Source organism: Azolla caroliniana, unplaced genomic scaffold (genome assembly GCF_043228905.1).
Source record: "Azolla caroliniana isolate FFs.n. ecotype wild unplaced genomic scaffold, voAzoCaro1.0.p SCAF_15, whole genome shotgun sequence".
Lineage (NCBI taxonomy): Eukaryota > Viridiplantae > Streptophyta > Polypodiopsida > Salviniales > Salviniaceae > Azolla > Azolla caroliniana.
This window is the reverse complement of record NW_028230450.1, coordinates 14,478,037-14,500,698: the sequence shown is the minus strand read 5'-3', so window position 1 is coordinate 14,500,698 and position 22,662 is coordinate 14,478,037.

The window sequence follows — 22,662 nt, the reverse complement described above, 5'->3', positions numbered from 1 at the left end:
GCTCCGTAGCCGGGGTCTTCATCTTCCGGCTCCGTAGCCGGGTACTCTTCATCCGGCTTCATGCCGGGTACTCTTCATCCTCCGGTTTCGTAACCGCAACCGGGCTTGCCGTCATTCATCTCCGGACATCCCATCCGGAGGGACCGAAATCCCAACAAACTCCCCCTTCACTTCGGCATGGGATGTCTCTCCAATCCGATCCTCTTCCGGCATGCTTCCAGCTTGTCGGGTGTGAGCACTTTGGTCAGCATATCTGACCCGTTCTCGTCCGTGTGGATCTTCGTCAGCACGAACTCCTGGTCTTCTATCCTTTCCCGGATCCAGTGATATCTTCGCTGGATGTGCTTCGTCCGGGAGTGATAGGCCGCGTTCTTCGCAAGGTGGATGGCACTCTGACTGTCGCAGTAGAGTCGGTACTCCTCCTGCCGGATACCGAGCTCTCTAATGAAGTCCTTCGTCCATATCATTTCCTTGCCGGCTTCAACAGCCGCCATGTACTCCGCCTCCGTGGTTGACAGTGCAACCGTCTTCTGCAGCCTCGACTGCCACGAAACAGCTCCCCCTGCATACGTCATCACATACCCTGATGTGGACCGGCTGGTATCTGCATCAGCCGACATATCCGAATCGGTAAAGCCGTCGAGTTCGGGCTTACCGGAGCCGAATCGGAGGCACACGTTTGCCGTGCCCTTCAGGTATCGGAGTATCCACTTGGCCGCGTTCCAGTGCTCTTTGCCGGGATTGCTCATGTACCGGCTCACCACTCCGACTGCATATCCTATGTCCGGTCTTGTACACACCATTGCATACATCAAGCTTCCGACGGCAGAGGCATATGGTACTTTCATCATGTCCTCCTTCTCAGCCTTTGTCTTGGGGCTTTGCTTGCTGGACAACTTGCAGTTTGCCGGGAGGGTTGACCCGACCGGTCTTGCTTCCGACATGTTGAACCGGTGAAGCACCTTTGTCACGTACTTCTCCTGTGACAGCCACAACTGCTTCTTCTTCTGGTCCCGGATGATGTGCATCCCTAGTATTTGCCTCGCCGGACCCAAGTCCTTCATTGAGAAGGTTCGGTGAAGCGCCTTCTTCAGCATCCGTATCTTGACCTGGTCCCGTTCGACGGTCAACATGTCGTCCACGTACAGGAGGAGTATTAGAAAGTCTCCTCCTTCGAACTTCTTCACAAACACGCAGTGATCGGACTGCGTTTTGTGGTACCCTTCGTCGGTCATGAAGGAGTCGAACTTCCGGTACCATTGCCGGGGAGCCTACTTCAGTCCGTAAAGGCTCTTCTTCAACCGGCATACCAGGTGCTCCTTCCCTTTCTTCTCGAATCCTTCCGGTTGCTGCATGTAGATCTCTTCTTCGAGGTCACCGTGAAGGAATGCCGTCTTCACGTCCATCTGTTCTACCTCGAGGTCCATGCTTGCCGCTATGCTCAGCACCGTCCGGATGGAGGTCATCTTCACTACCGGGGCAAATATCTCGTCGAAGTCGACGCCCTTCTTCTGCTGGAACCCCTTCACCACGATCCTGGCTTTGTATCTCGGGGGGTTTCCGGCATCTCCCGGTTTCAGCTTGAACACCCACTTGTTTCGAAGTGCCCGCTTTCCTTTCGGCAACTCCACAAGTTCATATGTGTGGTTCTCATGCAGGGAATCCATCTCCTCCTGCATGGCACTTAACCACCTGCGGCTATGGGTGTCAAGCTTTGCTTCTTCAAAACTCTCCGGCTCCCCTTCGTCGGTTAGCAGCACGTGCTCTGGTTCCGGAAATCTTCGGGGGGCCCTTCTCTCTCTTAGAGGATATCTCCGTTCTGGAGCTTCGGTAACCGGCTCCTCCGTTTCCTCTTCGTCCGAATCCATTTCGGGATCGGGGCCGGTTCCGGTATCAGTTTCATCTTCCTCGGCCGGTTCTGTTTCTTCACCGTCTTCGGCCGGATCCTCGAGTGCTAAACGGTCCCTTGCCGGTCGGGACTGCTCCTCGTAGAGTTGATCCTTACTGGTCGACTTGGAGCTCTTCATCTTCTTCTCCGACTCCCAGTCGGCGAGTGTCTTGTCCTCCATGAAGATGATATCACGACTCCGGAATATCCTTTTGTCGACCGGGTCCCATACACGGTAGCCGAACTCGTCGTCGCCGTAACCGAGGAATATGCATGGCCGGGTCTTTGGATCTAGCTTTCCTCTCCGGTCCTTTGCCACATGCACATATGCGAGACACCCGAACACCTTCAGATGCCGGTAGGATACTTCCCTACCGGTCCACACTCTCTGCGGCGTGTCTCCGTCCAAAGGTACTGAGGGTGATCTGTTTATCACGTAAGTCGCCGTCGACATTGCCTCAGCCCAAAACCCCTTGGGTAATTTCGCATGCGCCAGCATGCTCCGGACCCTCTCCATTATGGTCTGGTTCATCCTCTCGGCCAGCCCGTTCAGTTCCGGCGTCTTCGGCACAGTAAACTCGAGCTGGATTCCCTTCGAGCGATAATACTCCTCGAACTGCCCTCGGTATTCCCCTCCGTTATCCGCTCGTATCGCTTTCAGCTTCTTGCCGGATTCCCTTTCCACTCTCGCGTGGAGTTCTTTGAAGACGCACAACACTTGGTCCTTTGTCTTCAACGGTGCCGTCCACAGCTTCCGGCTGTGATCATCAATGAATGTCACGAAGTACTGGGCTCCGCCATGTGACTTCGTTTCTACTTGACACACGTCAGTGTGCACCAACTCCAATGGTGCGCTACGTCTCGTCGGTGGCCTTGAGTGGAAGGAGGTTCGGTTCATCTTACCGGCCAAGCAATCGATGCACTTCTCCAGGTGCACGTGCTTCACTGGAATAAGGTTGTCTTCTGCAAGCCTCTTCATCCCCTTCTCACTCATGTGGCACAGTCTCTTGTGCCACAGCTCACCGGCAGTGTCGGCTGCCACGTTCAACTCCTCCGGACACAACCAGGCATTCATAAGGTACAGTGTGTTGACTTTCCGGGCCCGAGCCACTATCAGGCTCCCCTTGCTGAACTTCATTACGCCGTTCCGGATGCTACCTGTGTAGCCTTCATCGTCTAGCCTCCCGGCCGAAATCAGGTTCAATCGAACCTCCGGAACGTGTCAGACATCCTTCAACAACATTTTGCATCCGGTTGATGTCATCAGCCACACGTCTCCTATGCCGGCAATCCGGCATGTACCTTCATCTCCCATCCGGACACAGCCGTGCTCACCGGCTGTGTAGGATGAGAAGTATTTCTTCTCCGGGGTCAGGTGGAACGACGCTCCGGAATCGACCACCCAGGTCATCTCTTCACCGGCAAGGTTCAGCTCCCTCTCTTCGGTAATGAGCATTATCTCTTCTTCACTTGCCGCGAGTGCCGTCGTTCCTTTCCGGTCCTGCCCTCGCCGATCCGGACCTCTCCGGTCCGTGGCTCCCCGGTATGCACCGTTTCGCTCCGGTGACTTCTTCGAATCGGTACCGTCGGTTCCGTTGTCTTTCCGGAAATGCCGACAGTTCTTCTGGAAGTGCCCCGGCTTCCCACAGTAGAAGCATGTAGGTCTTCCCCTCGACTGCGACCGTGTCCCCGACTTCTCCCGTCTTTGCGGACTCCGGTTCCGTTGTCTTCCCCGTTCCGATTCGGTAAGCAGCGCCTTCGAGTCGGAGGCCGGTTCTTTATCTTTCCGACGCGCTTCTTCATTTAGAATACTTGTCTTTACCGTAAGTAAAGACAAGTTCTCTTCCTTACAGGAGGTGCTGAGAGTAACTACCAAGTTCTCCCAGCTCTCCGGAAGGGTACACATCAGCATGATGGCTTGCATTGCGTCATCTAACGGGAACTTGATCGCCGCAAGCTGGTTCACGAATCCCATGAACGTGCTGACGTGTTCGACCATGCTCTCGCCGTCCCGGTACTTAAGATTCACTATCTTCCTCATCAGGGAGGTCCGGGTCAGAGCATTCTTCCTCTCATACAGTCCGGACAGCTTCTGCCACATCTCATAGGCATTCGTATCGTTCGCCACATGTTGCAGAACACTTACATCGACATATTGCCGGATCGTCGCTACGGCTTTCCGGTTCAGGAGCTTCCACTCCGACTCTATTACCCCCTTGGGTATCTCGGCATTGTCGATCGGTTCATACAGGTCTCGGACGATGAGAAGGTCTTCCATCTTTATCTTCCAGTCGGCGTAGTTCTGTGAGTTCAACACCATCATGCCCGGAGGCCCACTACCGCCGCCTTCCATTTTCTGTGTTACCGTCGCTCTGATACCACTTTGTTGAACACAGTGCTCGGCCACAACCGAGGAATAGGATCAACTCACAGAAAACAGGAGATACAAAATGCACGAAGACAATAGAGAGAAGAGTACACAGGGTGTTTTACGTGGAAAACCCTAAATGGGAAAAACCACGGGAGTCCTCAAACTCCAACTATCACTATAAGCAGAGATGTACAATGGCGAAGCTACAAGGCAACAACCTTGAGCTCACTGTCTTCGCCACAGGCGGCGGTAATACACAGAGGCAACGACCTCTTCGTCTCTCTCTCTCTCTCTCTCTCTCTCTCGGCTGCTCACTTAGCTCCCTCTAAGTGGAAAACCAGAAAAATGAGTAACAACACTAAACTGTTTGCCCTAAGTCATATTTATACACATATGACTTTCGGGCTATTTACAAATATAGCCTCAAGGGCCCTTGGCAAACATATTCATAAATATGTCCCCGCATCCGGATCTCTCTCCGGGTACATTCGTCATCCGGCTCCGTAGCCGGGGTCTTCATCTTCCGGCTCCGTAGCCGGGTACTCTTCATCCGGCTTCATGCCGGGTACTCTTCATCCTCCGGTTCCGTAACCGCAACCGGGCTTGCCGTCATTCATCTCCGGACATCCCATCCGGAGGGACCGAAATCCCAACACAATGGTTGCATAAGATGGGGTTTGAGGTCTCAAAATCCGACTCTTCCTTCATCCGGAAGGTTCGAAAAGTCTGTTGTGCATATTGTTGTGCGTGGATGACCTGGTCGTCACCGGGCCCGACCTTGCTGAAATCGGCCAAGTCTCAGTTGTTAGACGAATTTGAAATGAAGGATTTAGGGGACCTTCATTACTTCCTCGGTATCGAAGTGATCCACACCCTCGACGACATATTGCTCACTCAACAACATTATGTCTTGAATATGTTATACAAGTTCGGGATGACGGTTTGTCGATCCATCTCCACTCCTCTTGACAAAAGCCTCAAGCTTCATCCTGACTCGAGAGTGGCATGCGATGAGAAACGATTCCGACAAATTATCAGAAGCCTCATATATTTAAAGATCACCCGACCCGACCTTAGTTATGCGATCGGTCTGATAAGTCAATTCATGCAAAGACCGACAGTCGAGCACCTTCAGTGTGCGTATCGAATATTGTGATATGTGAGCGGCATGAAGGATCGAAGACTTTTGTATTGGCATGGCATAACCGAACTGCTAGTGGGCTACACAGATGGCAACTTGGACGAAGACGCCACGGATCGACGGTCGACATCAAGTTTCATGTTTTCTCTTGCGAGCGTGGTTGTAGCATGGAGCAACAAGAAGCTGTCGAGTTGAGCACCGAGATTGAGTGCTGAGGAGCCATTGTTGCCACATACGAGGCAATATGGCTCCGACGGTTGTTGCAGGACTTATGGGTTGAAGTTCCCATTATGATCCGGATCTACTACAACAACGTCAATAGCATGTAGCTAGCCAAAAACCCTATATTCCATGCTCACATGAAGCACATAGAAATGCATTATTACTTTGTGCGTCAACAGGTCCTGAGTGGTGAAGTCGAACTTAGGTATGTTTGAACAGATCGCCAGGGTGCAGACATTTTCACCAAGGCCCTTGGGATGGACAAGTTGCAACACTTCTCCGAGATGCTTGGTATCCAGCACCACAATCTGCCGCACTTGAGGGGGAGAGCAGTTGGGAAGAACAACCATTGTGATGATGAGCTGGAGATTGAGCCAGCCAAAGGCAAGAGGAGAGCCCAAAAAGGTGCTGAATCGACCGAGGAAGTCGAAACATCCAGTAGAGCCGAAACAAGTGGTAGAGTAAAGGAGGACAGAGCCAACCGGAAGAAAAAGGTCGAGACTAGGACATGGTCGGATGTGGTCAAGGGTCTGAAGAAAGATGACAAATTGGAGACAACCGATTCAAACAAGAGCAGGAACGAATCAGAGACAACCAATTCGGTCGATGGGTTGATTCAGATGAGCCGAATTACAAGAAGGCCAAGTGGACAGGGAGGCAGTTGAAGCCGACACCAAAACAAAGAGTTGGACAGGTCGAGGAGCACCATGGAGCTTACAAGGGCCTTATGAGCAAACAAGCCGACCAAGGAGGTTGAAGAGCACGGGACCAGACCAAATGAGGAGCACGAGCAAGGTGTGGAGATGCCAGGAGGAGCCTGAAGATAGAACCGGCAGAGTAGAAGGAACCTCAAGCCTAGAGCCGGATCGAATGAAGACAAATTGGCTAGGCCCGGATTTGATCGGAGAACCGAATCGGTGTGGAGCCTGTAGGCTGTTAGAGGCCTATGCTCCTAGTTTAGTAGGTAGTTATAGCGTTAGGGGCCTATATTCCTATGCTATTAAATAGGAATATTATGGGCTGAGTTAGTGTCTGGCTCATTCATGAGCATTAAAGTACTGATAGTACTTGTGTCAGCCCACAACCAAGGCTTGTATAAAAGTGCTCTCTGAGCACATTTATATGTATAGAGCATATTATTTTTTAATCGAGTTTTTAGTCTTCTACTCTCTCTATCTCTCCCGCTTTTGGTTTTCTCCTCTATGTTTCTCTATTGTTGCTGGTTGAGCCGACTGTGTTTTGTTAAGCTTCCACACATAAATCTTCACAAGTTTGAAGGATAGGGAAAATGTACGACAAGGATACAAAACGAAATCAAGTTAAAGAAACAGAAAGGCTTGGGTCAATCATCAAGATTCTACACTATGAATGAAAGGTCAAGGGATTTACATCTTGTTTGAACGAAGGGAGGTCAAACAGATTTCGATAGGGCAAACAAGAACAATATGAATGGATGGACATGGAGATCAACAGTTTGCTCGCACTAGGTGGTTGAAGAAAAGGAATACATGCAGGTTGACAAAGGTGAGGGAAATGTGAGGTGCATGCTAAAAATAGAGTTATTGTATTTATTTGCGTGAAATGCTCCATAACCCTATAAAAGGGAAAGGAGAACTCATTGCAAGTGGTTGAATTTCGAATGAAGGTGGAGGCATTGCCAGAATTCCAAATCTCGGGGTAGCAAATCAGAAGGGTGTTTGACATCACCAACGACAAGAGGCAATGAAACCATCTCAGTAGTCCTCTGTGTTGAATACGGGCTTCTAATGGACGTATTCACACCGTCTCCTTTTGTACACACTAGGCTTAGGCTATTTATGGAAATAGAGAGAAGGGCAGTTGCCCTAAGTCAGTTAGTATATAAACTGACTCTGTAACATAGTTAGTGGTTGTTGTGTTAAGTTGTAATATACTCTTTACATTGTGCCTAACTCTCTCTCTCTCTCTCTCTCTCTCTCTCTCTCTTTGGCATACTAGTTGTATTGTTTGTCTTCGATGTTATAAAAGTTACAATCTTGTATCCACTGACGATCTTATAGGAGCTTATAGAAGTAGAGTGTCAATCTTGTTCCACATTAGATGACGGTGATCTCAACATCTGGTATCAGAGCTTGATATTGTTTGATTCTGTTGTCGCCATCTATCTAACCTCCATCGGCAACTCTTCTCTTGTACGCCTTGAAGATCTCGATTGGCAACTCCTCTTGAAATTACATTTGACGAAGAGAGACAACTAAAGGTCTGCACTCCATTGTTCAAAATCGCTCTTGAAGTAAGTCAATTGACTGTACTTTAACTCTGTGATTGTCATTGCTTAGAGTGAGACCCTTCTCTTGATCAGGCCACATCCGTGCTTCACTCGGTTAGGCAGAAATCGAATAGGTCATCTGACGCTATCTTCTCAATTGTCATAACCACTCAAAGCAAACATGACTCCAGGGGCAACCCCATTCTATGTTTCATTCGGTTGAACGACATTCGGGAGGACCAGTAGGCTCCGCCCCTCTCATCATCGCAATTACCCAAAATAGGATCGGCTTGGAAAATCGCACATAATTCATGCTGGGAAATCTTGGAAGATCGACACTCGAAATCGAACAATCAAATCCGGGTTCAACTCAACTAAGTCAGTTGACAGTAGTCACTCCGAACAGGATTCATCGACATTCGTAATCAACATGACTTGTGTCCAACTTTGGCTAGAACGACATCGAGTGAGCCAAGCTGCTACACTCCATCACAGTTCGCAGCTAACTACGGACAAAGTCTATTATACCAACACAGATCGCTTCATCATCCGGCTCGTCAGAGATGAGTCTAAGGAAGTTCGACATATCGAACTTCAACTTCTGGAAGGAGGAGATGCAGGACTATTTAATAGTCAAGGTGCAAATTGACCCCATTGAGAATGAAGACCCTCCAGAAGGATACAAGTCGCTTGAATGGGAAAGGTGTTGGGTTCTTGCTTTGAATCCCAAAAAGCTTCACCACTTTAGGGTTGTAAGAGTATTTTTAAACAGGGGGAAAAAACCTCCTAAAGAGGGAAAAAATGCCCCTATAGTCCTAAGTGTGTTCACACAATATTGTCCTAAATGTGTTCACACACATCACTATCCTAAGTGTATTCACACACATCACTACCAAAATATGTCAACAAATCCCCCTTGGGAGTGATGCGATGAACAAGGTGCTGACACTCATGGTTAAACAAGTGCCAAGCTATGTGGATAGAGATGAATCCACAAATGGGATTAGGCCTAAAGCTTTGCGGAAAGCTTCAAACTTCTCCCTAGGCAGAGCCTTTGTGAAGAAGTTTGCAATGTTCTCCTGCGTGGGCACATAAGCCAAACTGATCTCTCCAACGGAGAACCTTTCCCTGACATAGTGATAATATTAGAGATATGCCCTAATGTAAGCATACGATAAGGATAAAAGAATGATAGATAGATAGATAGAAAGGAGAGAGAGAAAGAAGGGCGTCGATCCACCCGACCACCCCTGAGCGAAGGGATTGAGACAAACTTGAGCCTCGATCGGCGTCCCATACCACCGCCGTGGCGTTGAGTCGTACCTGGTGCTGGCGCGCTCACTACAAGAGTTGAACCACCGCGAAATAGAGTCTCGACGTAGTCAAAAGATATGATGAAATGAGGGTAGCTAGGCCTCTTATTTATAGCGATACCCCAGGCCCCCAGGCAAGTTCACAGTTGGCCTAATGGGTTGTCTCAATCCCAAGGATTAAAAGTAATCCTCCCCTTCTTTACACTCTCGTTTAACCCTCAAACTTATCCATGTGTATAGAATACTACGATAAATTCTCACCACGGGATATTATATGGTCATGCCCCAAACATTGCACTCTTGCAATGGTAAGTTAGGGAAGTTAGTTCTGAGAATATTTTCGCGTTCCCATGTGCCATCTTTTATTGGTTTATCCATCCATTTTATTTTAAATTCTCGGATTTCTTTAGTATGTAATTTTTTTGTTTTAATATCGAGAATTCTTTCTGGTACATGTGGTTTTGAAGATAATTCTTTAGAAGTAACCAGAGTTTTAGTTGTAACTGTATTGTCGCTAGAACCTAGAAGTTCTTTTAGACGACTCACATGAAAAATTGGATGAATTTCAACACCATCGGGAAGAGTGAGACGATAGGCTGATGACCCAATGCGTTTGAGGATTGTAAAAGGTCCACAAAACCGTGGGGCTAACTTAGCGCACTTACCCTTAGACAATGTCTTAGAATTGTGAGGTACACGTAAAAATACCTTCTGTCCAGGGTTGAATACACGAGGTTGCCTACGATGATCGACATAAAAATGCGTTCTATCTTGAGCAGTTTTTATATTATCTCGTGCAATATGCAACATATCTTGCATATCCCAAAGAAAGTTTTGCATACTTCGCAACTCATCATGATGTATATTAACATCAATCGGGGCTCGTGGCTGAAAGCCATACATCAACATAAAAGGACTATATCTCGTCGATGTATGCTTGGAGTTGTTATAAGCAAACTCCAAAATTGGGAGATAACGTTCCCATTTTGTCGGTTTTGTACCAATGTATGCACGAAGCATGTCCTCAATAATTTGATTTACTCGTTCTGTCTGTCCATCGGATTGAGGATGATCTGTGGAGCTAATGCTCAATGTAGTTTCTAACTTCTTAAAGACTTGTGTCGAGAAGTCACTAGTAAACTTTGGATCTCGATTAGTAACCCATAAAAATGAAATAACTCGTCAACGAATTGGTAAGCCAATTTAGGAGCTGTTACCGTGGTTTTCGTAGCAATAAATCAGGCCATTTTAGTTAGTCTGTCAACCACAAACCAGATGACATCATGGCCTTTTTGGGTGCGAGGAAGGCTAACAATAAAATCCATGGATATACTTTCCCACTTATTATTGGGAATGTCCAAGGGATGTAAAAGTCCTGCGGTTTTAAGTCTCTCGGCTTTGTTAACCTGACATTGGTGACATTTAGTCACATAGCTATGTATGTCAGGACACATCTTAGGCCAATAGAATTGAGTGGAGATGAGAACGAGTGTACGATGTATTCCAGGGTGCCCCACAGAGGGTGCATATGGCATTAAAAAAGAATTCTCTTTTTGACCTCAGGCAAATCTGGAACACAAACCTTCCCATTACGGTAGAGTAGACCGTTAGCAATGTGGAAGTATTCCTTCGAGGATGTGGTGGTGTCTGTTCCAGACTCAACTCTTGCCCAGTATTTCGCAAAATAACTGTCATCAGGATACTTTCCTCGAAGGTGATCATAAAGATAGGATGTTATTTCAGTGAAGCTAAGCATGTTAACTTCATGGATGCAACTTAGTGCATCAACGACAGTGTTCATGGAACCTTTACGATATCGTATGGAAAAATCAATGTCCTGGATGAGATCAGCCCACCGTGCCTTACGACCTTTCAGGTCTTGTTGGTCACAAAAATATTTCAAGGACTCGTGGTCCGTAGTTACCACAAAACGATTTCCATAAAGATAATGGCACCATGTTTTGAGCGCATGTATAACTGTAAATAACTCCTTTTCTTGAATGGTATACCGACATTGAGCAGAATCAAGTTTCTTACTCTCGAATGCTATTGGTTTACCATCTTGATATAAGGCAACACATATAGCATAATCGCTTGCATCGGTTTCAACCTCAAAAAGTTTTGAAGGATTGGGTAAAAGAAGTGAAGGAGCCTTGCACACCAGGTCCTTGAGTTCCTTAAAGGTGAGGTCTAGTGTAGCATTCCACACAATAGGTTTTGTAGACTTACGTGTTTGACCTTTTAGAAGATCAGTAAACTACATCGTCAATTGGGAGTAATTACGAAGGGATTTTCGCAAAAACCCGACAAAACCAAGGAATGATCGAACTTCTCGAATATTCCAAAGAGTGGGCCAAAGCTTGATTTTCTCGATGTGAGAAGGATCAATTTCAACTCCTCGTTTGGTTATGAGATGTCCAAGATAAGTAATTGATTTCTTGAAGAACTCACATTTTGAGATATTCGCATAAAACTGTTTGTCATGCAATGTTTGTAAAACAAAGCGGACATATTTAGCAAGTTCTTGTAATGTACGGCTATAAACTAAAATATCATCCAAGAAAATAACGACAAATTTTCCAAGTTGTTCTCGGAAATGTAGCGTACGAAAACCAAAAAGGCATAACCAAAAACTCATAATGGCCATAGCGCGTACGAAATGCCATTTTTGGAACATCGTCCTGACTTATACGAATTTGATGGTAGCCAGTACGGAGATCAAGTTTCGTAAAATACCGAGCTCCTTGGAGACGGTCAATTAGATCGTCAGCCTGGGGCACTATATACAAATTCTTGATCGTCACTTATTCAAGCGTCGGTAATTAATACACATACGCCATGCGCCCTCTTTCTTTTTAACCAAGAGAACTGGTGCACCCCATGGAGATTTACTATAACGTATATAACCCATTCGTAAATAGTCCTTGAGTTGCTTAGATACCTCATCCTCTTCGGATTGACTTAAGTGATAAGGAGGTATACTTATTGGTGCAACGCTAGGTACAATATCTATACTATGGTCTATATTACGTTTAAGAGGTAACCCATCTGGTAGTTCACTAGGAAAAACATCACAAAAATCATTTAAGATGTCATCAAGTTGTTGTTCAAAATATGTTAATTGAACCGAGATATTATCGATATTGTAAACATGAATGTCCAAATCAAGTACACAATAAAATAGAGTAGAACAAGACAACTCGGATATTGATGGAGAGGAAACAATCGAGAGGGATTGTTTTTTTACACATTGAATAAAATGAGTACAATCGTTCAGTACAAAAGTTATTGAATGATGAACCCAATCAATAGATAAAGAAGAGTTTTTATTATAGAACCAGAGATAACCTAGTATTACATTAATGGTACAAAGATTCATTACATGGAAGTCTACTTCCTCTATATAAGTATCAATAGAAATTCCTAATGAATGAATCGCCCCGTTGATGCATTGTACTCTTCCATCAACCAAGTCCATTGTATAGGTGTGATCACTTATGGTGGGTTGGATTCCCCATATCTAAACTAAACGATCATTCACAAAGTTGTGTGAGCTTCCCGAATCAAACAAAAATTGTACGGGAGATCCATTGATATACTCGTTTGCACGTAGTAAATCATTGGGACCCAATACATAGTGAGGGAAAGAACATTGACAATTACTTAAATGATGTGTATAGACCTGAAGGACATTAGGAATCTGACCTTTATGGTCTGCAGCTTTAGCTTTGCAATCCTCCTCTTTCTGTTGGAGCTTTCGACATTGCTCTTTTGTATGACCCTTTACAGAATACGCAAATAGGATGTTGCTTACAATCACGATCCATGAATTTGTTGGGTATCTTGCGTTTCCCAGTGAATTTCGACTGCTTAGTCTCGGGCGCTTCGTTGGGTTTGTTGTGGTCCTTCTTCAAAGTGCATTGATAACGAAGAACTATTTCAACGACCTCGTTGAAGGATTTTGGATCCTTATTGTGCACTATCTAGTGATAGTCCGAATTGGGGATGCCATTGACAAAACAAGCTATTAACCAATTGTCACCTTCTAGACCCGATTTTTGGATTTGGGTTCTAGCATGGTGAACATAGTCTTCAAGCGAGGAAAACTTCCTACTAGATAGGTTCATTAAAGCTTGTGTTGCCTCAGTTCGAGAGGGAGGTTGCAGAAATTGGCCCTTAAAAACTGTGACAAAATCTGTCCAGGTATCGGGCAATTTCCCCAAAGTTCGGAGCCCATGCCACCAAGTGGCTACCTTACCCCCTAGTTCTCGGCTAACATATGCAATCTTCATACTATCGGGCGTGGGATAGAGCTCAAAATGAGACTCCCATCGGCCCAACCATGTGCAGATTGCTTCTTCGGTTCTTTCCTTTTTTTCTCCCGTAAATGGCTTAACGACAAACGATGGTTCACCTTGTCGCTCATCAGGTCTATTAGTCTCACATTGTAAACTAATGACATGTGCCTCAAGAGCACTTTGAGATTGCCGAAGTTCGGTCATCTGTTGAGTGGTGAAACTAAGGTATTGGCTTATTTGTGAAAAATACATCTCAATGGACATTTCTCCAGGAGGATTTCCTTGAGTTCCTTCCACTTGAGTGGATGACATCGGGTCGTTATTTTGAGCCATTGAATGATTATTTCTGGCAAAGAAATAGGATAAGGTCAGACAAGTAGTCATAACATCATGCCGTGATGTAAACATATCATGGGCAAACATTAATCGATATCATGATCTCACGTCAATACCCCTCTAGACGTATGAGATGAAGTTCAAGATCAGGTTACTATGGTAACACAAAGGTGTTTTAAAAACTATGGGGGTGACAAATAAATGTCTTTCCCTGATCTCTATATCGATTTTTTCATGGTGGCTCCCCGAGGCTCAACTATGTATGTTCGCGTCATGAATAGTATATACACGAAAAAAATGTTAACAACAAACTATGTTTCGGTGCCCACATATGTGGTTTTGGCTCTTTAAGTCCTATTACGAGGACCCCGAAGTGCACTTAGACCTCAAGTCTAAACACGTGTTATAGTCATATGTATTAATGATGTTGTATGGTCTTAGTCATATTTGAACTCGAGACCTCGAGAACAAATGCATTAAACACTTAAGCCAACCAAGTAGGTCGCTCTTGTTGAATGTTTGTTTAATATTTAATGCGTATAAGTGATATGCAAGGCATTTGCCCATATATGTTTTTTTAAAAGAAACATATATGTCAAAGTCCTTATTTCCCCCTCGTTTACCACAAACTTTGTTGGTACATTACCTAACCTCAAGTTTCGTAATTACGATGGCATACGCCAAAGTGCAACCTAATGGTCATGCCAAATGAGCCCTGTTTTCGTAGTAGGCCCACGTTATGTCATTACGAATGCCTTTTGTAAGAATGAGCTCATGGTGGCATCGTATCCATGTAATGAGGGAGGGATGTTGGATATGTGTGTCATAAGAGTGACCTCCCATCAAGTGGGTCAACCCCTACGTTCTCAACACCATTGTGGCTAAGATTGTTTCATTACGTAACGAAATCGAAGTCACCAACGAGGATGTCAACAATAAAAATTTGTTGAAAAAGGGATGGTGACAACGCCATCCTCACAAAAATGTGAGGATGGCCACCAAGATCCTTTCCCCGAAAAGGAAAACATTTGATATTGAAATCATGTAATAACTTATATACACATATGTATATTATCACATATATATGATCAAATACGTATACACGTGACCACATATGCATATATAAAAGAAATTGTAATATAAAATAGCCAAAAATGATGTAATCGAGATACGTAATCGAGGCATATACCCTCTACGCACAGAAAACATCTAAAAATAAGGCTTAATCGTAATACGCAATTGAGGTATTGACCTCATACACATACGACACCAAATGCATATCATTTACATACAAATCAAGGTAATGACCTCATATGCAAACGTAACATATGTTTGTGAACGTAATACGTAATTGAGGTATTAACCTCGTATGCGTACGACACTAATCACATATTAAATATATGTCAAATAAGGTATTGACCTCGTACACATATGTAAACGTTTTATATAACCAATTAATTACCACTACAACATCATTGAATTAATGATTTTTTTTTATACATATGACCATATACATGATTAGAAGGGAGAAGAAAAAATAGAAAAAAAACAAAGAAAGATTACCAAAGTTCCTTTGTTGATTGATGTTTGGAACAAGGTCGACCGCACGTTGATCGATCGCCATCAATCAAGAAGATAAAAGACAACAAAAGAAACATTAGAACATGAGCTCTGATACCAACTATTAGAGATATGATCTAATGTAAGTGTATGATAAGGAGAAAAGAATTATAGATAGATAGATAGAAAGGAGACAGAGAAAGAAGGGTGTCGATCCACCCGACCACCCCCGGGCGAAGGGATCAAGACAGACTCGAGCCTCGATCAGCGTCCCATACCACCGTCGTGGCGTCGATTCGTACTTGGTGTTGGCGTGCTCGCTACAAGAGTTGAACCACCACGAAACAAAGTCTCGACGTAGTCAAAAGATATGATGAAATGAGGGTAGCTAGGCCTCTTATTTATAGCGATACCCAAGGCCCCCAAGCAAGTTCACACTTGGCTTAATGGGTTGTCTCAATCCCGAGGATTAAAAGTAATCCTCCCCTTCTTTACAATCTCGTTTAACCCTCACACTTATCCACGTGTATAGAATACGACGGTAAATTCTCACCACGGGATATTATATGGTCATGCCTGTAACAGATAATGCACCTCAATGTGCTTAGTGTGAGCATGGAACACAGGGTTCCTCGCAACTGCCATTGCACTTTGACTGTCAGTGAAGATGGTGGTGGCAGAAGACTGACCAACACCCAAATAAGTTAAAAGGCATATGAGCCACTCATACTCAACTATAGCTGTGAAAGCTGACCTATACTCAGCCTCACAACTAGAAATGGCCACAGTAGGCTGCTTCTTGCTCAACCAAGATATGCATGAGCTACCAAGCATGAAGCAAAAACCACTTGTGGACACACGAGTGTCATAACAACCAGCCCAATCAGAGTTAGAAAAAGCATGCAGGTCTGGTGGTAGTGTTCCCCCCTTGGGATAAAACAACCCAAGTGACCGGGTACCACTCAAGTAGCGAAAGATGCGCTTAACTGCCTGCCAATGCTTAACTCCTAGGCAATGCATAAACCTACTCATATGAGAGACAACAAACTGAATATCAGGTCGGGTTATGCATAAGTAAATCAAGCATCCAATTGCTTGTTGATAGAGAACAACATCAAATGCATCTCCAACATCATGAAGGCTCAAACGTAAACTTGTCTCCATGGGAGTGGCAATAGGTTTACAGTCTTCAAGTCCAAAACACTGCAATAATGTGTCAATGTATTTCGATTGACACAAAGCTATTCCACCATCAACTTGCATAAATGAATGCCCAAATAATGATGCAAATGCCCTAATTCTAACATCTCAAAGGAGGCATGCAAATCAGCCTTAAAGTCAGCAATATGCTTCTCATTGGGACCAATGAGCAACATATCATCGACATACACAACCATGATCAGAAATATATCATCAACACGCTTAACATATAAGGTGCTTTTAGTTGGACTATTCTCAAACCCAAATGCAATCAAATAGGCATTTATCTTTTCTTACCAAGAACGTGGTGCTTGCTTCAAGCCATATAATACCTTTCGCAACCTGCACACTTTGTTTTCGTGCCCTTTCTGCACAAAACCATGGGGCTGGGATACATACACTTCCTCATGAAGATCGCCATTTAGAAATGTTGTTTTATGTCCAACTGATGTACATTCCAACCACGATGAGCTGCAATTGCACATATGCTACGAACAATAGTCCTACTGCAGGTGGGCGCAAAGGTCTCATCAAAATCAATGCCTTTTTCTTGGGCATAACCTTTTGCAACAAGCCTAGCCTTATACTTGTCAATTTGTTCCATTAGGTTTATGCTTTAGCTTATATACCCACTTAGTGCCAATAGCCTTCTTGCCAGGAGGCAAGTCACATAAAGACCATGTACCAGTCTTCATAATAGCCTCATATTCTGGTTGCATAACAACCATCTAATTTTCTGAATTTTGTGCTTCATCAAAAGAAACAAGTTCACTCTCATTACAAAGACTAGAGGCAACCATTGCATAACAATCTGATGCAAAAGAAGCACTATGATAACTTGAACGAGTACGGTATGGCAAAAGAAAATCCAATTTACTGTCTTGCAAAGTCTGCAACAGCCATCTAGGCACAGTCTTTGCCTCCTCTATATCAACCATCTCAATAATAAGTGCATCATGTAAGTCTGCATCAGAAATGGAATGATCTGCATCATTATGAGTAGCTTCCAAAGGTTGAGAAGGTGCCTCAAGTGGGCCAACACTTAATTGTCCACTTGTAAACAGAGGCAACAAAGTGTTATACACATCTCTGGAGCTAACTGATGTCTCCTTTGTACATGAAAGAAGTGGTTGAATTGCATCCTCCACAAAAACAACATCATGGCTAACCAAAATGCATTTAGATTGTGGATGATACAGATGATAGTCTTTACTTTCAGAACTGTATCCTACAAAAATATATTTCACTGCTTTATCATCCAGTTTTTTGTGTTGTTGTTTAGGCACTAATGCATATGCCAAACAACCAAAAACACACAGATGAGCAACATATGGCTTTTGGCCATGCCAAGCTTCATATGGAGTGATGGAGTGCAGTGCTTTAGTGGGACACCTATTAAGTGCATATGTTGCACACATGACAACCTCAAGCCAGAAACTATGTGGTAAGGCCTGACTTTTGACCATACACCTCGCCGTTTCCATGAGTGACTTGTTTTTTCTTTCAGCAACTCCATTTTGTCGAGGTGTATACGTCACTGTACACTGATGTTTTATCCCACATTCAGCGAGAAATGCATTAAACTCAGAAGACATATACTCCCCCCCTCGATCAGAACGGAGGGTGCCCATTTTACATGATGACAAATTCTTAGCCAAAGCTAGAAATTGTTTGAAGCACAGAAACACTTCGGACTTTGCCTTCAATGGATATACCCATTCATGCCTAGAAAAGTCATCAATGAAAGTCACAAAATAAAGATAGTTCCCAAGAGAATATGTCTACATAGGACGATAGACATCGCTATGAACAAGCTACAATTTTTGCGTAGCTCGAACTGAACGATCTTTTGGAAAGGATGAACGGTGCATTTTGCCCAAAATGCAGCCTTCACAAACATGCTTCCGAAGTGCCTCAAGTTTGGGAAAGGAGGACACCATTTCAAATTTCTGCAAGTGAAGCAAACTTGCAAAATTCAGATGACCAAAACGTGCATGCCAAATCTTTGCATCTGAAATGGCTTGAGAATCTTGTATTGCACAGGTTGAATCATTTATAGATCTTTCATAATCTATGAGCTTATACAACCCACGACATAAAATGCCAGAAGCAATAATAATATCCCCATTGGACAAATCATGAACAGTACACCTGTCATCAACAAATTTAACAACCAAGCCAACCTTGGCTAATGCTAAAACTGACAACAGATTTTCCTTGATCCCTGGCACAAACAAAACATCTGACAAGATGAAAGGACTACTATCAACAGTAGTCAAAATGATCTTACCAACACCCATAACTGGATAAGATGAGTTGTTGGCACATGTGCCAATATTCCCTGTAGGGGCAGGCTCCAATGAAGTGAAGAAATTGCACTGAGAGGTAATATGTTTGGTTGCCCCACTGTCGAAGTACCAAACATCTGATTGTACAATAGACATACATTGTTCAAGTGAAGATGGGTCAAAACTACAAACAATAGTAAATGCCCATTCTTCATTCTGCACAAGATTTGCAGACTCCGTTTTTGGTGTAGAAACTTCTGCAACAACAAGTCCTGCCTCTTTTGCAGCCAAATTTGGATAGTTCTTTATAATATGATCAATTCCTTTACAATATTAGCAAAATAGTTTTTGTTTCTGCTCTTGTTTTTTTTTTCATTCACTTGTGAATTATTAGCAAATCTTTGCCTTCTAGCAGAAGAGTTCCATTTACCTTTGCCCTTCTGACTAGCTAGGAAAGATTGATCTGCAACACGCATAATAGACCTGTTTTGCCTAGACTGGTCTTCTTGTAACAAAACAAAGACTAGCTCCTCGAATGATAAGGCATTGGGATTGCCTTTCATCATTAAACGAAGAGTAGAAGCAAAACTCTGATATGAATCAGGAAGACCATTTAGAACGGTCTGCACAAGTGAACTATCTGATATCATTTCATCAGCAGAAATTAATTGTTCCTTTAAATCTTTGATTTTTGTAAGAAAATTGTCCATAGAATCACCTTCATTCATGTGCTCGCTCTCCAATGATTTTCGGAGATAAGCAACACGAGCCTCATTTCTTGCTTGGTACAAAGTGGTAAGAGTATCCCAAGCATCCTTTGCTATCTTACAAGAGCGAATATGGGGAATAATGGCACGTTTCACAAACAAAGGTATCAAAGCATGTGCATGAGCATCTCTGCCATCCCAACGAAGTTGGTCTACAGTTGGTACAATAGAAACCGTAGCATGGGCATGAGCAAGATGATCAAAATCCTCAATAGAATCAGTACCATTAGCATTTCTGTTCTCAACAACGGGACATTTTTCAGCCCCTTGAACCACATTCCACAACCCCTTTGCTACCAATACATGGCGCATCATATAAGCCCAAAGAGGGTAATTTGTTCCATCCAGTTTATCCTCAACAACAAGCATTCGAAATACATCATTGTTCTCAGCCATGGTCGTGGACTGAACATGTTTTGATGTAAAAAAATGGACTGTTGAATGAATAAAAGGGAATAACGTACCTCTTTGACTTGAAAGATGAACAAGCGAAGAGAAAAGGGAAGCAAATTTGATTTCTGAGGGTTGTAGGAAATTTCTTGGAAGACTCAAGGAGGTTTTTTCTAGGATTGAATCGACTTGGAGGCAGAAAAAAAACACGCAGAGAAAGAAAACACGCAGAAATTTGTTTTTTCAACAATAGAAAAATGCCACCACAGATGGCACAGACGGACTGCGTATGAGAGCCATTGTGTTGCTACTCAAATGTCGCTTTTTTGGCTCTGATACCACTGTTGGGTTCTTGCTTTGAATCCCAAAAAGCTTCACCACTTTAGGGTTGTAAGAGTATTTTTAGACAGGGGAAAAAACCTCCTAAAGAGGGAAAAAATGCCCCTGTAGTCCTAAGTGTTTTCACACACATCATTGTCCTAAGTGTGTTCCGAACAAAGTCTATTATACCAACACAGATGGCTTCAACATCCGGCTCGTCAGAGATGATTCTAAGGAAGTTCGACGGATCAAACTTCAACTTCGGGAAGAAGCAAATGCAGGACTATTTAATAGTCAAGGGGCAAATTGACCCCATTGAGAATAAAGACCCTCCAGAAGGATACAAGTCGCTTGAATGGGAAAGGCTTGACAGAATCGTCCGAGCCACCATTCGAATGCACCTATCGGATTCCGTGTACTTAACGGTGCAATCGTGTTCAACTGCCTTCCAACTATGGAAGACACTTTCAGACACTTACGAAAAGAAGGTCGCAACCACCAAGATATACCTTATTCGGCACCTTTAAAACCTTTGGATGAAAGAGTCTGACGCAGGGGACACTTTTGTCACAACCGTGTGCAATGTGTCGACAGGTCCCGTCAAGTACTCTTCAGTCACGAACGCAAATCTGACTGAAGCGGCTCGGAGAAAATCGTTTGCTAACCATTCAGCCAACAACGCTTACGTAGTACAAGGTTCGACCAACCGATCGAATAGCCGTGGAAGAGATTCTTCACGGCAGTCGAACAATCAATGAAGTCGAAGCAAGTCACGGGATAATCGAGTATGCAACTACTACAAGAAACCCAGACAGATCAAAGCCGATTGTTGTGCACTCAAAGCCAAAAACGATAAGGCTCAGCAAGCCAAGCAGAAGAATGGCTAACACGCTTATGAGTAGTCTTCCTCCTTCGTGGGAAACTTTTGTCACAACCGTGTGCAATGTGTCGACAGCTCCCGTCAAGTACTCTTCAGTCACGAACGCAAATTCTAACTGAAGCGGCTCGGAGAAAATCGTTTGCTAACCATTCAGCCAACAACGCTTACGTAGTACAAGGTTCGACCGACCGATCGAATAGCCATGGAAGAGATTCTTCACGGCAATCGAACAATCAGTGAAGTCGGAGCAAGTCACGGGATAATCGAGTATGCAACTACTACAAGAAACCTAGACAGATCAAAGCTGATTGTTGTGCACTCAAAGCCAAAAACGATAAGGCTCAGCAAGCCAAGCAGAAGAATGGCTAACACGAGGAGATAAACTACATCGGCTCTTCGGCCGAAGTATTGATAAACGACCCGAATATACTATCAATTGGAACCCATGCGAATCATAAGTTCTACTTACGATTGAAGAATCGAGCACGTGGCTCTTAGATTCGGGTGCATCTTTTCATGTGACTCCTCATCGATCCCAATTTCGGCAATACACGACCCGACATTCCGACTCAATTTGGGTATGAAATTCACAACATTGCGACATAATTGAAATCAGCACAGTAGAGCTCAACCTTGCGGATGGCTCTACATTAGTACTACGCAATGTCTAACACGTACCTGAGCTCTCACGACCACTGATCTCAGTCAAACAATTGGATGAAGACGGCATCTGTGTTGGCTTCTCATCAGGAGGGTGGACACTCCACAGAGGGAACCTCCTACTTGCTCGAGGACCAAAGATACACTCATTGTATCCTTTGCATGTCACACTCAGAGAGGGTGACCTATTTTTGGTTGACATTCCTATGTCATCACTCTGGCACAGACGACTCGAACACCTCAGTAAGGCCGGCATCACACACTTATCTAGAGCTAGATCCATCCCCAAACTCTCCTTCTCATATCATCAGTTCTGCGAGCATTGCCAATATGGCAAGCAATAGCCGTAACACACCCTTCATCAACCCCAAGAGAATTGAGTCTGCTTGATTTGGTCCACTCGGGCGTATGTGGTCCTATGCCACATCAATCCCTCGACGGCGCTCTGTATTTTGTCAGCTTCATTGAGGACTCGACTCGGAAGGTGTGGGCTTATCCGATCAAAACCAAAGATCGTGTTTTCTCGATATTTTCCGATTCGCTCGCCATGGTTGAGAATTAGTCCAACCGAAAACTGAAATGCTTTCGGTCCGATAACGGGGGAGAGTTCAAATCAAAGGAATTTGTCAAATTTTTCTGACAACGCGATATACAACATGAATTTACGGCGCCTCATAGTTAGAGTAGAATGGAATTGCCGAGCGAATGAATCGGACAATTCAAGAACGGATAGTTTCCATGCTCCAACACTACGTACTATCAGATGACTTCTGGGCAGA